Here is a 13,752-nt window from a genome sequence, read left to right as displayed (position 1 = left end):
ATAATTTTTTCTGTGCTCATATCTTTCTCGAGATGAACTGGAAATTTTCATACCGATGGGATGCAGCGTTCCACCTGTTGAATTTTCACCAGGATACCACTTCATCGATGACATCATAGTCAAATTACTTTTATTCCCCATGCACAGTCGTTGCCAGATGCGAAGTTTCAATTTTTTCCATGGTGCAGTTTTGGAGATACAGAGGTTCAAAGTTTTCCCCATTTTTCCAATATGGCTGCCACCCCACGTGACCAATGACGTTATTATCATGGAAAAAAAATTCTGCATGAGTAGTCGCATCAATGGTGAAAATTTCGTGTCAATTGGATAGGCGGTTGCAGAGAAAACAGAGAAAATTCACACAGATGTTCGGAGAACCCGACAACATAATGCCACCGGCGACTTTGTCACCGGAGGCATAAAAATTAGTTTGCTTTAACGCACATTTGAGCCGATAACAGAACTAAAATGAAGAAGAAGAACCTTTCTAACCAACCGTGCATGTTTCATTCGTTTCTCGGCTTTGCCTATTTCATATTAAAAATAACCCGATGTACATACACGAAGCAGAGACATGCGTACAGCTTATGTGCACACATAATACTTTGTGGTTATATATACCTGGGATCATTCCAATTGCACTGGGCTATGAACTAACACTCATGCCTTAGGCATGAGGCCTGCCAATCTGTACTGCTTCATGCAATGGTGGCACATTATTTTATTGGGGTGGAGTCAGACCTGCTGTCCAGCCAATGGGTGTAAAGTCGTGGGGTTGAGTTAGGGCAGCTGAATGCTGACCCATGTATAATATGTGATATTTTATAAGTTTAAAAAGGGCATAACTCTGTGAAAAATTGATGAAACGCCCTAAAACTCGAACTTGTTCTGTAGCTTATCATAATAAAGGCATGTACCAAGTTTCAGTTGAATATGTTAAAGGGTATGAGGAAAAAGTCTGACAAGCCACAGGTGGGATGGACGGGTGGACAGATGGAGAGCAAACCTATAGTCCCTTCTGGTGAAACCGGTAGGGGACTAAAAGCTTCTCGTTCATCTCAAATAATTATTTTCTCATTATAATTACCCTGTCACTATCAGATTGTTGTAAAAACAAAGATGCCTCCTTGATGATCTTCAGGAGTTCCTTCAATCAAAATGATATGTCATTTTGAAAGGTTTATATGGCTAACTCATCATGATTATTTTATGAATTGTCTTAAAACGTGTCTTATGTGGTTATTCCTGCCAGACAAATTAACTGCATGAGATCAGTGGCTGGATAATGAATGTAATATGAGTGGTGAGAATAAGACAATGGCAGCAGAAAATGGAAATGGTTCTGACAGTTAATTTCTCTGCTTGACATGGCTTATGGATATAACCATATCTTGGAAATGGCTTGGGTTCTAATTCATAAGTATTCTTTTGACAAAATAAAACAAACAAGTGCAGTGTCACAAAACCAAGGCTCAAACCTTTCTGCATAGTTGCAGTGTTTAGTGTAAATTTTGTGAATGTCTCTTCTGTACATGGCACAGCTCATTCTTGTCAGTTTGGTCAAGCGGCCTGGAATTAGGCTTCATTGTCAGAATGATAAAGCTCGAAGCTAGTTATGCATATTATATATAATAAAAGTAAAGGAATGGTTCAAAGTTTCACAACTAATGCAGAGTAACTATTAGCTGCTCATTAAAATTATTTGTGTTTAAATGTCCCTAATGATCTTCGGACCAGGGGCCACAGCCTGAGGGTAAAGAGGAGAGTTATTAAGATAGTCGGAAGGCAAGGGTCTTTCACTCAGAGATAGTTAATGCGTGGAATGGTCTCCCTGTAAAGGTAGTGGTAGCGGAAACAATGATTGATAAATTTAAATTGGAATTAGATGATAGGTCGAAGCAAACAGAGATAAACGGAGTGCAGGGATACTGGCTGAAGTATGGATAGGTGATTGTGTACATCTGTCGTGATTGTAATGTCTGTGAGAGGGTCTTGTCAAAAAATAATGTGGTCGATGTTGGTGCATTCCTCATCTTAAAACTGCCTCCATCCCACCATCTCCCCACCCGAAAAAATAACTAAAGACAAAACAAACAAACAAAGACTGGAACAGCACTCGGTAGAACGCATACCTCTGCCAGGCTGAACAGTTTACGTTTTGTATCCCACTGATACAAAGTATCTGCCATATCTGCATTCGGACCTGAAGCAAAAGCTCATCAGCTTCTTCTTGTCACCTACCCAACTGATCCACCAAGTTTTGTCAGAATCCATCTCCAACTTTTTGGAAATATCGTGGTATATATCGTTTTGGTCCCATCTTTCAATGGTGAAGAATCACTTTTTTAATTCCCAGATCTGGATCTTCACCAAAATTGAATAAATATGTCCATGTCAGAGACCCAAACTGTCCACAACCTTTTGAGATATCGTGTCGATATATTGTTTTGGCCCTATCTCTCAAGGGTGAAGAATCACTTAAAAATTCTCAGGTCCGGATCTTCACTAAAATCGAATCATTCCGTATTTTAAAGATCGTTAAAAAAAATTCTGGAAGTTTAGCACAATTGAATCAGTCTTTTACACCACCCTTATTTAACATGCCCAAGTACTGCTAAACAGAAGGGTTTTAAAAGTGCCAAAAAGGGTATTTTTGTTCAACAGTGTTCATGTGTACATAATTCAATTTAAATAAAATAAAGATTGTAAAAGTCATACGAAAAAGTTAATTCCGGAATTTACCACCGTTGTTGCAGTGTTTTTCCTTTCTGGTGAAATTTGTCAGACAGATACTAATTAAGTGCTTAACCCTGCTTTTCACTTTCGTGCGTGGGATAATCCATTGCTGATGTAATTTTACCTCCAATGACAGAGAGAGCCAAACTAGGTGGAATATTACAAGTCCGTTCAAATGGATTTGCCAAAGCAAATAATAAATATCTTCCAGATTATGATGTTTCAAAAGATAGCTCTTTTTAAATGTATTTTGATTCCAACACTCCATATGAATGCGCAACGTCTCAGTCTTTACCGTTTGGGGGATTCAAATGGGTAAAAGAGGAGAGGTACAATCGTCTGCAAAAGTATTCACCCCCCTCCAATGTTTTCACATTTTTTTTTTTTTTTTTTTTTTTTTTTTTGTATACCTTGGTCGAGGCTCGTATGAGAGCTAACACACAACTCACAGCAAGGAGGCATGAGACAAGAGGGGTGGGAGTGGAAGGGACAAAACATTGGGGAACAGACACAGGTGAACTGTGGAAGGGAGAGGGATGGGGATGGGACGGGGAACATGGCGAGGAGAAGATGGACATTACAGGGACTTTCAGGAAGGAAAGCAGGAGAATTGAAGGAAGTGGGCATGGGTGGATTATCGGGGTAGAAAAGATCGAGGATTTGGATGGGGGAAGATAAGAGGTGGTGGTGAACAGCTGTTTTGAAAGCCTGGAGGGAAGAATGGGAAAGAATAGAGTGAGGAAGTTTATTCCAAAGGCGGGAAAAAGAGGAATGAAAGAGTGAAGATGAGCAGTGATTCGTGATTTTGGTAGTTTTACCAGAAGGGGGTTGTTGGCGGACCTTGAGCGCCCTGTGGAAATGTGGTTGGGACAAATCGCAGAGAGAGCAGGGGGCAAGGCTGGAGAGGAGTCGGTAGAAGACAGAAAGACCACCGACCAACCTGCGGTGATTGAGTGAGAGGCCCAAAGACTCAGCTTCATTGCGGGAGATGCCAATGATCTTAAAAGCCCTGGTTTCGACAGCGTGAAGTCGAGAAAGGTGGGAGGCAGGAGCACCAGCCCAGAGGGGAGAGCAGTACTCCATCAGGCTACGGACAAAAGCTTTGTAAGTAGTCAGGAGCTCAAGAGGGCCGAGGAAGGACTTTGCACGACGGAGGATTCCCAGTCGGCGACTGGCTTTTGAGGCAAGGTTGGAAATGTGACTTTCCCAGGAAAGGTCATGGCAGATAGTGAGACCCAGAAGCTTGAAAGAAAAGACTTCTTCCAGAGGATTGTTGAGAAAGTGGATGGCGGGCTTTTGTAAACGGTCCTTTCGAAGAGACATAGTGAGAGTGTGAGATTTGTGTGGATTGAAAGACATGTTCCACGTGTTGGACCAGTTTGTGATTTTATCCAGATCTGCAGTGAGCGAAGAAGCTGCTGCTTGCCGGTCTGAGGGATGACAGATGGTACGGCAGAGGGTGGAGTCATCGGCAAAGAGAAATAGAGGATTTTCCAGAGAGTCCGAGAGATCATTGATGAAAACCAGAAAAAGAACAGGGCCCAGAACGCTACCTTGAGGAACTCCAGCCTGCACAGGAAGAGGGGATGAAAGAACTCCATTTAGGGCCACACGTTGACTGCGACAGGAGAGGAAGTCTGCGAGCCATGAGTGGAGATGGCCTTGAATACCATGGGAAGAGAGTTTGGTGAGTAGGGCAGGGTGCCAGACTGTGTCAAAAGCACGTGATATGTCCAGGGATACGGCTCGGATTTCCTGTCTGGCATTGAGGACCTCCATCCATTGATGGGAGAGCAGTAGCAGCATATCCAGGGTAGAGTGACCTGGTCTGAAACCAAATTGATGATTGGAAATCAAGCCATTGGAGAAGAGGAAGGATTTCATGTCTGAAGCAATGATGGATTCCATAACCTTGCTGATGATTGGGAGAAGGCTGATTGGTCTGTAGTTACAGGGATCTGTTTTTGCACCTTTTTATGCAGGGCAGTGATGTTAGCAGATTTCCAAGCAGATGGCAGATGACCTTGGGAAAATGAGAGGGTGAATAGAACAGAGAGAGGGTGAGCAAGAGCAGAAGAGCAGGCTTTGAGGACACGTGGGCTGATGCCGTCTGGACCGGTTGCAGAATCTGACTCGAGGTTTGAAAGCAAGCTCTCCACCTTGTCAGGAGAAAAGGATACAGAGTCCAGGGACAGTTGGGTGCGACTGGGTAAAGTGGGTAGAGATAGTGATGGGTTTGGGACACAAGATTTAGCTGCAAACACCGAGTTTAGACATTCAGCTTTATCACGTGTGGAATCAGCAGTGCGGCCATTTGAGGTAAGGGAGGGGATGGAGGGGAACATACACCAGAAACAGATTTGATTAAACGCCACCAGGATTTTGAGGAGGGAGAGAGGTCTGAGAGTTCAGACTTGAGATGAGAAAGATGTTGTTTTCTGGCTCTCCTGAGGGTAGATACACACTTGTTCCGAGCTTTGTGGAAAGAACTGAGATTGCCCTCAGTTGGGTTTGCTTTCCATGAGGCAAAGGCAAGTTGTTTCAGGACAACTGCCTCGCCACAAGCTTCAGTAAACCAAGGGCGGGAGGAAGGGTAAGACAACTGAACACGAGAGGGGATAAATCTGTGCATGAGGGAGAGCAAGTTTCTTTGAAAGAATTCCCAGGATGAGTTGATGTTTGAGAAAGTAGTGATAGGAGACCAGTCTGTAAGTTTGATGGCTGCTCGGAGACCCTGCCAGTCGGCTTGAGTGAAATGCCAGACTCGACGGCGGTGAGGTGGTTCTCTGATGACAGCCAGAGAGATGTCCACTTTAACAAGGACGTGGTCAGAAGAACCAATTGGAGCGAAGGAAGAGCAGCAGATATTGTCAGGGAAATTTGTCAAAATCAGATCCAGAAGAGATGGAGTACCATTGGTTGAGATCCGGGTCGGGAAGTTGACCGATTGAGTCAGTCCCAATGAGTCACAGAAAGCTTTTGCTGACGTCCCATGGCAGGTGAGAGAGGTACCCACACCTAGCCAACTGGCGTGATGACAATTGAAGTCGCCACATAAGAGGAAGAGAGAGTTTGGATGAGAAGATAGAAGATGGTCCATGTTTTCGGAGAGTGAGGTGTAGATGGAGTCATCACTGTTCGGTGGACGGTACAGTACACATATAAACATGAGGTGGGAGTGGAGGGGAAGCCGAAGCCAGAGGTATTCCTGGGGGTGTGGGGGAGTGAGAGCAGTGCAGGGAGAGTGAGGAATAGAGTCTTTGATGAAGAGAGCAACACCTCCACCAGGACGAGGCTCAGGTCTGTCATACCGTAAGAGGGAGTAACCAGGGAGAGATACTTGGGAGTCAGACACGTCATTTTGATGCCACCTGAGCTTAACTTCATGATGCTTTCAAATCAAACTTAATATATAGAGTCTTCAAAAACTACTCCAAAATGATGAAGCTAAAAACTGCAGATAAAATGTGAATAAGTGACATTAACAGAGAAAAATCAGATGATTCTCATTTGCATAAGTATTCAACCCCTTTGCCAAATTAACCCTAAATCACTTAAGGAGCAAATTATTTGTTTGAACCGTTACAAAATAAGTGTAATACGTTTCACCTGTATGTAATCAATATGGGTGGGTGATTAAAAATAAGCTCTCCCAATTACCCAAGGAGTTTTAAGGTGCAACTCACTTGGTGAACCAACAAGGAAAACATGAAGATCAAGAATCTTTCCAAAGAAGTCACACATAGTTGTGGAGAAACACTGTTCAGGAGAGGGTTTTAAGAAGATTTCAAAGTCACTCATTATCCCTTGGAGTCACTCACAATGAAGTCCATCATAAAGAAGTGGAAGACATATAATACCACCGAGGCTCTACCCAGATCAAGTTGCTCACCACCCAGACTCTACCCATCCAAACTCAGCAGCCGGGCAAGCAGGAAACTGAACTGGATCAGGATGTCACTGTAAGTCCAACATTGACTGTGAAAGATATGCAAGGATCTTTGTACGAGATGGGGGTCAGTGTTCATCAATCAACAATATCCCGTTCCCTTCACAAAGCTGGCCTCTATGGACAGGTGGCAAAAAAGAAGCCATTACTGAAAAATACACATCGAAAAGCTCGTATGGAGTTTGTGAAAAAGCATCTTAATAATACTGCAGGGAATGTGGAGCAACGTTTCATGGTCAGATGAGACAAAAATTGAACTTTTTGGTCTAAATTCAAAGCGTTTTGTCTGGTGCAAGCCAAACACTGCACATCACCCAGTCAACACCATTCCTCCTGTCAAGCATTGTGGTGGCAGCATCATGTTATGGGGCTGCTTTTCATCAGTAGGGACTGGCAAGCTTGTCAGAATAGAAGAGACAATGGATGGTGCAAAGTACAGGGGAATCCTTGATGAAAACCTGCTTGAGTCAGCCATGAATCTGAAACTAGGGAGGAGATTCACATTTCACCAGGACCATAATCCAAACTGTGTCGGAGTGGCAACCCGTCCAGGATTGTATCCAATAGCCAAGGAGACTGCTTTGGCAACACCAACGCTCTGCACAGAGTATGGTCCCAATGGATGGATAAATCCAAAGCACATTTAGCTAAATCCACACTGGAGTGGCTGACTATGCATAAAATAAATGTTCTTCAGTGGCCCAGTCAAAGTCCTCACTTTAACCCAATTGAACATTCATGGTGAGACTTGAAGATTGCAGTCCATCGACGATCCTCATCAAACTTGGCAGAACTAGAGCAATTTTCACGTGAAGAATGAGTAAAGATTTCACCATCTCGCTGTGCGAAGCTGGTGGAGACCTAACCACAAAGACTCGTAGCAGTCATTGCTGCAAAAGGTGCTTCAACCAAGTACTGACCTTAGGTGCTGAATACTTTTACAACTCGTGAATTTTGATTTGTACATGTTTTTTTTTCAGGTATTCCTGACATGTAACCTTCTACGTTAACAGTGTTTACTTTGATCTCTCCAGTTATGAATAAAAAAGTTCATTTGGAAAAAAGAAAATTCTTCACAATTCATAATTCATCAAAATGTGCCATTATTTGTAAGGGGGTGAATACTTTTTCAGGCCACTGTATGAAAAAGTCTTGAAATAATTTTTAATCTCCACTCAAAAATAATTATATGAAACACAAGTTGGTTATTACTTTGAAGTAGATTTAAAACATCCAGAAGAACTCCAAAACAAGCACAATGACTTTACATTTGCTTCTCATTAAGAAAAACCAAGGAAATCAAAAGGAAATTCCAAGGAAATTCGTGATAATCCCAAAAATCCGTGATAATAAATTCCAAGGAATTCCAAAAACCAAGGAAATTCGTGATAATCAAAAATAATCTCTTACAACAAAACACAGACCAACAGTTAAACGACTTACAACGCGAAATGACAAAGACAATTATGTTTTACATCAAAGAAACCTGAGACAATATCTATCAGCTGGACTGAGAGCAAAGGAAATTCATAGAATTTTAATGTTTCATCAAAGCCACCAGTTAATAGATTATATTGATTGAAAAATAACAGAAGCAGAAACAGATTTTGAGAAAGACTTTTATAAATCAACCAGCAGGGGTACCCGGCATTGCCCGGTGCTGTTCTCATCCTGTTGGCATTTTAAAGAAATCGAATTTTGGTTTTTATCTATTTTTTTGTGGGGCCTAAAACACCTCCCTACGGCCTACACCCACTAAGGAATGGGGTTTGGATGATTTAAAGGATGATTTGGTTTAAGGATGATTTAAGGACACTAAGGATGATTTAAAAAAAAAATCCAACTTTAAAAAATTTACTCCCTGGCACTCACTTATAAACCTCTGGAAGTTTGATGAAGATCCATTTGGCCATCTGTGAGAAAAATGGTGACACACAGACAGGCAAACATCTCTCTTACAAGTCAGAAAGAAACATTTTTAAAAAAACGAAAAAACAACCAAACAAGGTTGGAAGGAATGACAAGGAAAGACAAGATCGGAATGACACCACAATACAACACCATAATCTGTTTTACGGATTGCTATCACGACATATTTTGACATTTTTGTCACAGGTAGCATTAGTAACAATAATTGTATGAAGATGTCTATGTGAGAGGGAGTTATACTTTGTAGTTGGTGTTGTATACATGGTGTTGTACGGTGGTGTCACTCGTAATGTCATTGGCTGTGAAATAGTGCAAAATCCCCTCCATGCAAAGCGACCACTCTTCCTCTTCAGAATTAAACTCTCCAATTGTGCCAAATGTGGCCATGATTCCCGGGAAGAAAAAAGTCAATCTCCAAGGCAACATAGTTAACCCCTGTCGTCGGGTGTTCAGTTCTCCCAGAACTTGATGGGTGTCTTATAAAAGACAGGAAGACTCACAGGTACAAGATAAATTCTGACATTATGAAAACCGCTTTATTGCGCACATGTACAGACCAGTCATTGAAGACGTATTAGTCACCCATGTGCAGATGCGGCATCGCGATGCATCAATGGTGTGTGTGATTGTGGTTGTATTATTTTATTAATCCGATTCAAAAAAAAATTGTCATGGTATGGGTACAATACCCAACATAAAATGTTGCTTCCTTCCAGTGAAATCATTGCAATTGCTTCAGCCATTATTGTGCTTGGCCAGATGACATTTATCAACAATTCTGAGGATGAACAAATCAGCGATTTTGCGATCTCTCAATTTGGTACTTTAGCAATGTATTCTAGTGTCTTTTTCATTTTTATTACCTCCGTCACCGAAGGTAAAGGAGGTTATGTTTTCACCCCTTTCTATCTTTGCTTGTTTGCTACTTACGAAATCTAAAGATTTCGTAAGTATATTGATGACTGTTTGTGTGTTTGTTTGTTTGTGTGTGTGTTTGTGTATGTGTTTGTTTGTTTGTGGGCATGATAACTCGAGAACGGAAGAAGCTACCAATGTCAAATTACACCACGTGATTCAGAAGGGTGATGGCTAGTGCTGATTAGATTTTGGTCAAAATCGGTTAAAGGTCAAGGTCACAGTGAGGTAAAACATTCGATTTTGATGGTTTGATACAGAATCATCATATAAACTTCTGGTTTGCGTCGCTACCTTCTCGAGAGACAGCTTTTATTAGACAAGGTCAGAGGTCAAGTTGACGATTTCGGAAGTACCAGTCTATGACTGCTTGTTATGAAATCTAAAGATTTCATAAGTATATTGATGCCTTCCGTTTCTGTTTGTTTGTTTGTTTGTTTGTTTGTAGGCACGATAACTCGAGAACGGAAGAAGCTCCCAATGTCAAATTACACCACGTGATTCAGGAGGGTGATGGCTAGTGCTGATTAGGTTTTGGTCAAAGGTCAAGGTCATGGTGAGGTCAAATATTCGATTTTTGATGGTTTGGTACAGATAACTCGAGAACGGAAGAAGCTACCAATGTCAAATTAAACCACGTGATTCAGGAGGCTGATGGCTAGTGCTGATTAGATTTTGGTCAAAATCGGTCAAAGGTCAAGGTCACAGTGAGGTCAAACATCCAAAACATTCGATTTTTGATGGTTTGGTACAGAATCATCGTAGAAACTTCTGGTTTGCGTCGCTACCTTCTCGAGAGACAGCTTTTATTAGACAAGGTCCGAGGTCAAGTTGACGATTTCGTAAGTACCAGTCTATGACTGCTTGTTTGTTTGTTTGTGTACAGGATATCTCAAAAAGTTGTGGACGGATTTGAGCGAAACTTGGTGGACAGGTTGGGTGTATGACAATAAAGAATTGATTCAATTTTGGGGGAAGATCCGAATACGGATCCAGATCTGATAAATTTTTTTAAAGTGATTCTTCACCATTGAGAGATTGGGCTCAACTGATATATAGCACGATGCCTCAAAAAGTTGTGGGCAGATTGGGGGTGTGACAAGGACGAAGTGATTCGATTTTGGTGAAGATCCGAATCCAGATCTGGATACGAGAATTTTTTATTTTTTTTTAAGTGATTCTTCACCATTTGGAGATGGGGCCAAAGACGATAAATAGTACATTTCAAAAATGTGTTGAGCCTGATATGTTTTTGTGGATCAGGCATTACATGGCGAGTGCCCTTCTTGTTAGTTATGAAACTGTTCGAGAATAAAAGGTATGGCTTTTAAAGGCTGATGACTTGATAGTCGTTTTCAAATGTATCATGTTGTACAATTTGAATGGGTAGCCATTTTTTTTGTCCCCATGCCATCCCTACATATGGAGTACTAGCATACTCCATGATAGTATAGTATAGATGAAGAATGCTGTATTTGGTAAAACGATGGAAAATGAAATAGGAACAAGCATCCAAGCATCCAAATTCAAAAATAAACCCAACTTTAAAAGAGTAGGAGTATTCTCCGAGAACTTTTGTGGAATTCATTTGGAGAAGGAAAGCATTTTTCATGCATTAAACCCATTCACATCGGAACATCTCAGTTCTTGACTTGCCAAAGTGGTCAGTGCATGACTTTCCACAACAACTTGAAGGAGAAATACAATGAGAATGTCAGTTTGTTGTATATGGACCCAGAGAACCTTATGTTGGAAATCAATACAGAAGATGTTTTTGAGGATATGGCACAAGACTTTCACATTTATAACACAAGCAATTGATAATTTGATTAGCTTTGCCACCGAAGGTGGACAGGGTTATGTTTTGACACCTTTCTGTCTGTCTGTCTATTTGGTTGTCTGTGAAGAGGAAGTTTCAAAATGTTGTGGATGGATTCAGAAGAAGCTCGGTGGACAGGTTAGGTGTATGACGAGGACAAAGTGATTCGATTTTGTTCATCATCCGGATCCGGACACAAGAATTGTTTAATTTTTTTGAAGTGATTCTTCACCGTTGAGAGATCAGACCATAGACGAAAAAGCACAATGTTTCAAAACATTGTGGGTGGATTATGACAAAACTTGGTGGATGAGTTGGGGAAGTAACCAGAACAAGCCAATTATATTTTATTTCAGGTCCAGATCCAGATCCGATCTATCAGTGGATACAAAATGTAAACTGTTCAGCCTGGCGGAGGTATGCGCTCTACCGAGTGCCGTTCCAGTCATTATACTGTGTACAAGTTTTGAAAATACCATTGCAGACATGTGAAATCGAACTACCCATAAGTTTCATTGACAATATAGTGTATTTGTCAGAATACTTTACATATTGTAAAATTTTCACTGTTAAGTGAATTCCCACTTTAAAACAATTGGAATTATGTTGTTCAGGTTGTCAAGCATGATGTTCGAGGTAAATTAGTGCTGTTAAGATTAATATTCAGCCTCGCCTGTTGCTGAACGGATGGAAAAGGTAATGTTGTGTGTGTGTGTGTGTGTGTGTGTGTGTGTGTGTGTGTGTGTGTGTGTGTGTGTGTGTGTGTGTGTGTGTGTGTGTGTGTGTGTGTGTGTGTGTGTGTGTGTGTGTAGACCAATTATGTTAAATTTATCTGTTCCATTCCTCTGTTTTTCTTATGCTTGTAGAGTCCCAAGGCCTTTCAGCATCGAGCATACCTCAAAACGATGAGCGATTTCACCAGACCACCCATCATTTGAGGTATGCTGCAAGGCCTTCAGACTTGACGAGCTTGTCCCTCAAAGTGTCTAATTCATCCATAACATTTTTATGTCCAGTTTATCAATAAATCCAGTTTATATCTTGAATGTGCATTATGTCCAAGTTATAGATATCAATCCTGGTGTTTTATACTCGATGTAGACTGTTCAACCTTTGTCTGTCTTTGTATTTGTATGTTGTCAACAACCATACTTTTCTTATCTCTCCTCCTTATCTGGTGGTTTGTCTGTCTGTGATGGGTATCTTGCTTGTTCACGTCATTTGATAAATGATGATGATTATCCAGGTTAACTTCGACTATAAACGAGTTGTCAGCGACTTGTGTATGTATATGTATATATATATATATATATATATATATATATATATATATATATATATATATATATATATATATATGTGTATATATATATATATATATACACACACATACAGATGTATACATATATGTACACACACACACGCCTGGTGTTGGCTTAATGGTTAAGGTGGTGGGCTTGGGATCCTTGGATCCTGAGTTAAAATCCCACTCAGCTGTTGAATTAATACCAGGTGGGGTTGACTCTGCCTGTCATCCTTCCGACGTTGGCAAAATGAGTGCCAGCTTGCTGGTATCTTGCGTCGGAGTGGCGACCCGTCCAGGATTGTGCCCAATAGCCAAGGAGACTGCTTAGGCAGCACCAATGCTCTGCACAGAGTATGGTCCCAATGGATGGATACGTGGGCATGCAGTCATGGTGAAAAGTGTTGCTAGCTAGCTTGTAACGAGAAAGATGCGATGGCATTGATGTGTCATTTCATGCCATTACTTTGCCTTACCATCATAAATATTTGACTGCAACACATCCTGATGGGGGGTCATGGGGAAAGACAATCTGCTTGTGCATCAGACAGGTCTGGCTTTGTTTCAGACCTCAGCACTCACTATCATTGGGGTGTTGTGGACAAATATATATATATATATATATATATATATATATATATATATATATATATATATATATATATATATATATATATATATATATATCTACATATATACACCCCTGATACAAAACATGAGGAACACCTTCCTAATATTGAGTTGCACCTTCTTTTGCCCTCAGAACAGCCTCAGTTCGTCAGGACATGGACTCTACAAGGTGTCGAAAGTGGTCCATCGGGATGTTTGGCCCATGTTGACGCAAATGCTTCCCTCAGTTGGCAAGTTGAATCCTGACAACTTCCCTCAGTTGTCAGGATTCATCAGACCAGGTGATGGATCTCTACACCGAATTGCACATTCCATCTCATCCCACAGATGCTCAGTTGGATTGATATCTCATGACGGGGAAGGCAACTGCAGTAAGCTGAATTCACTTATGTGCATGGAACCATTGTTGGACAATCCTATCCTTGTGGCATGGTGCATTATCCTGCTGAAGAAATCCACTTGTATATGGAT

General features: G+C 41.1%; 1 protein-coding gene across 3 annotated transcripts in view; it reads left to right on the top strand.

Moving 5' to 3' along the window:
- Window positions 1–13,752, top strand: part of LOC147030953 (uncharacterized) — a 205,160-nt gene that overhangs the window by 31,213 nt on the left and 160,195 nt on the right. The window contains exon 2 of one of the 3 annotated variants that reach the window (XR_015056585.1): window positions 12,215–13,195. The exons of the other annotated variants lie outside the window; for them this stretch is intronic. The gene's annotated coding sequence lies outside the window, so the exon portion shown is untranslated. Of the gene's footprint in view, window positions 1–12,214; window positions 13,196–13,752 lie in introns of those variants that run through there. 3 annotated transcript variants of the gene reach the window in all.

Source organism: Eptatretus burgeri, chromosome 3 (genome assembly GCF_056783735.1).
Source record: "Eptatretus burgeri isolate ZD-2024b chromosome 3, Ebu_testis_v1, whole genome shotgun sequence".
NCBI lineage: Eukaryota > Metazoa > Chordata > Myxini > Myxiniformes > Myxinidae > Eptatretus > Eptatretus burgeri.
The sequence above is the reverse complement of the archived record's forward strand: the minus strand, read 5'-3'. Positions and strand labels throughout refer to the sequence as shown.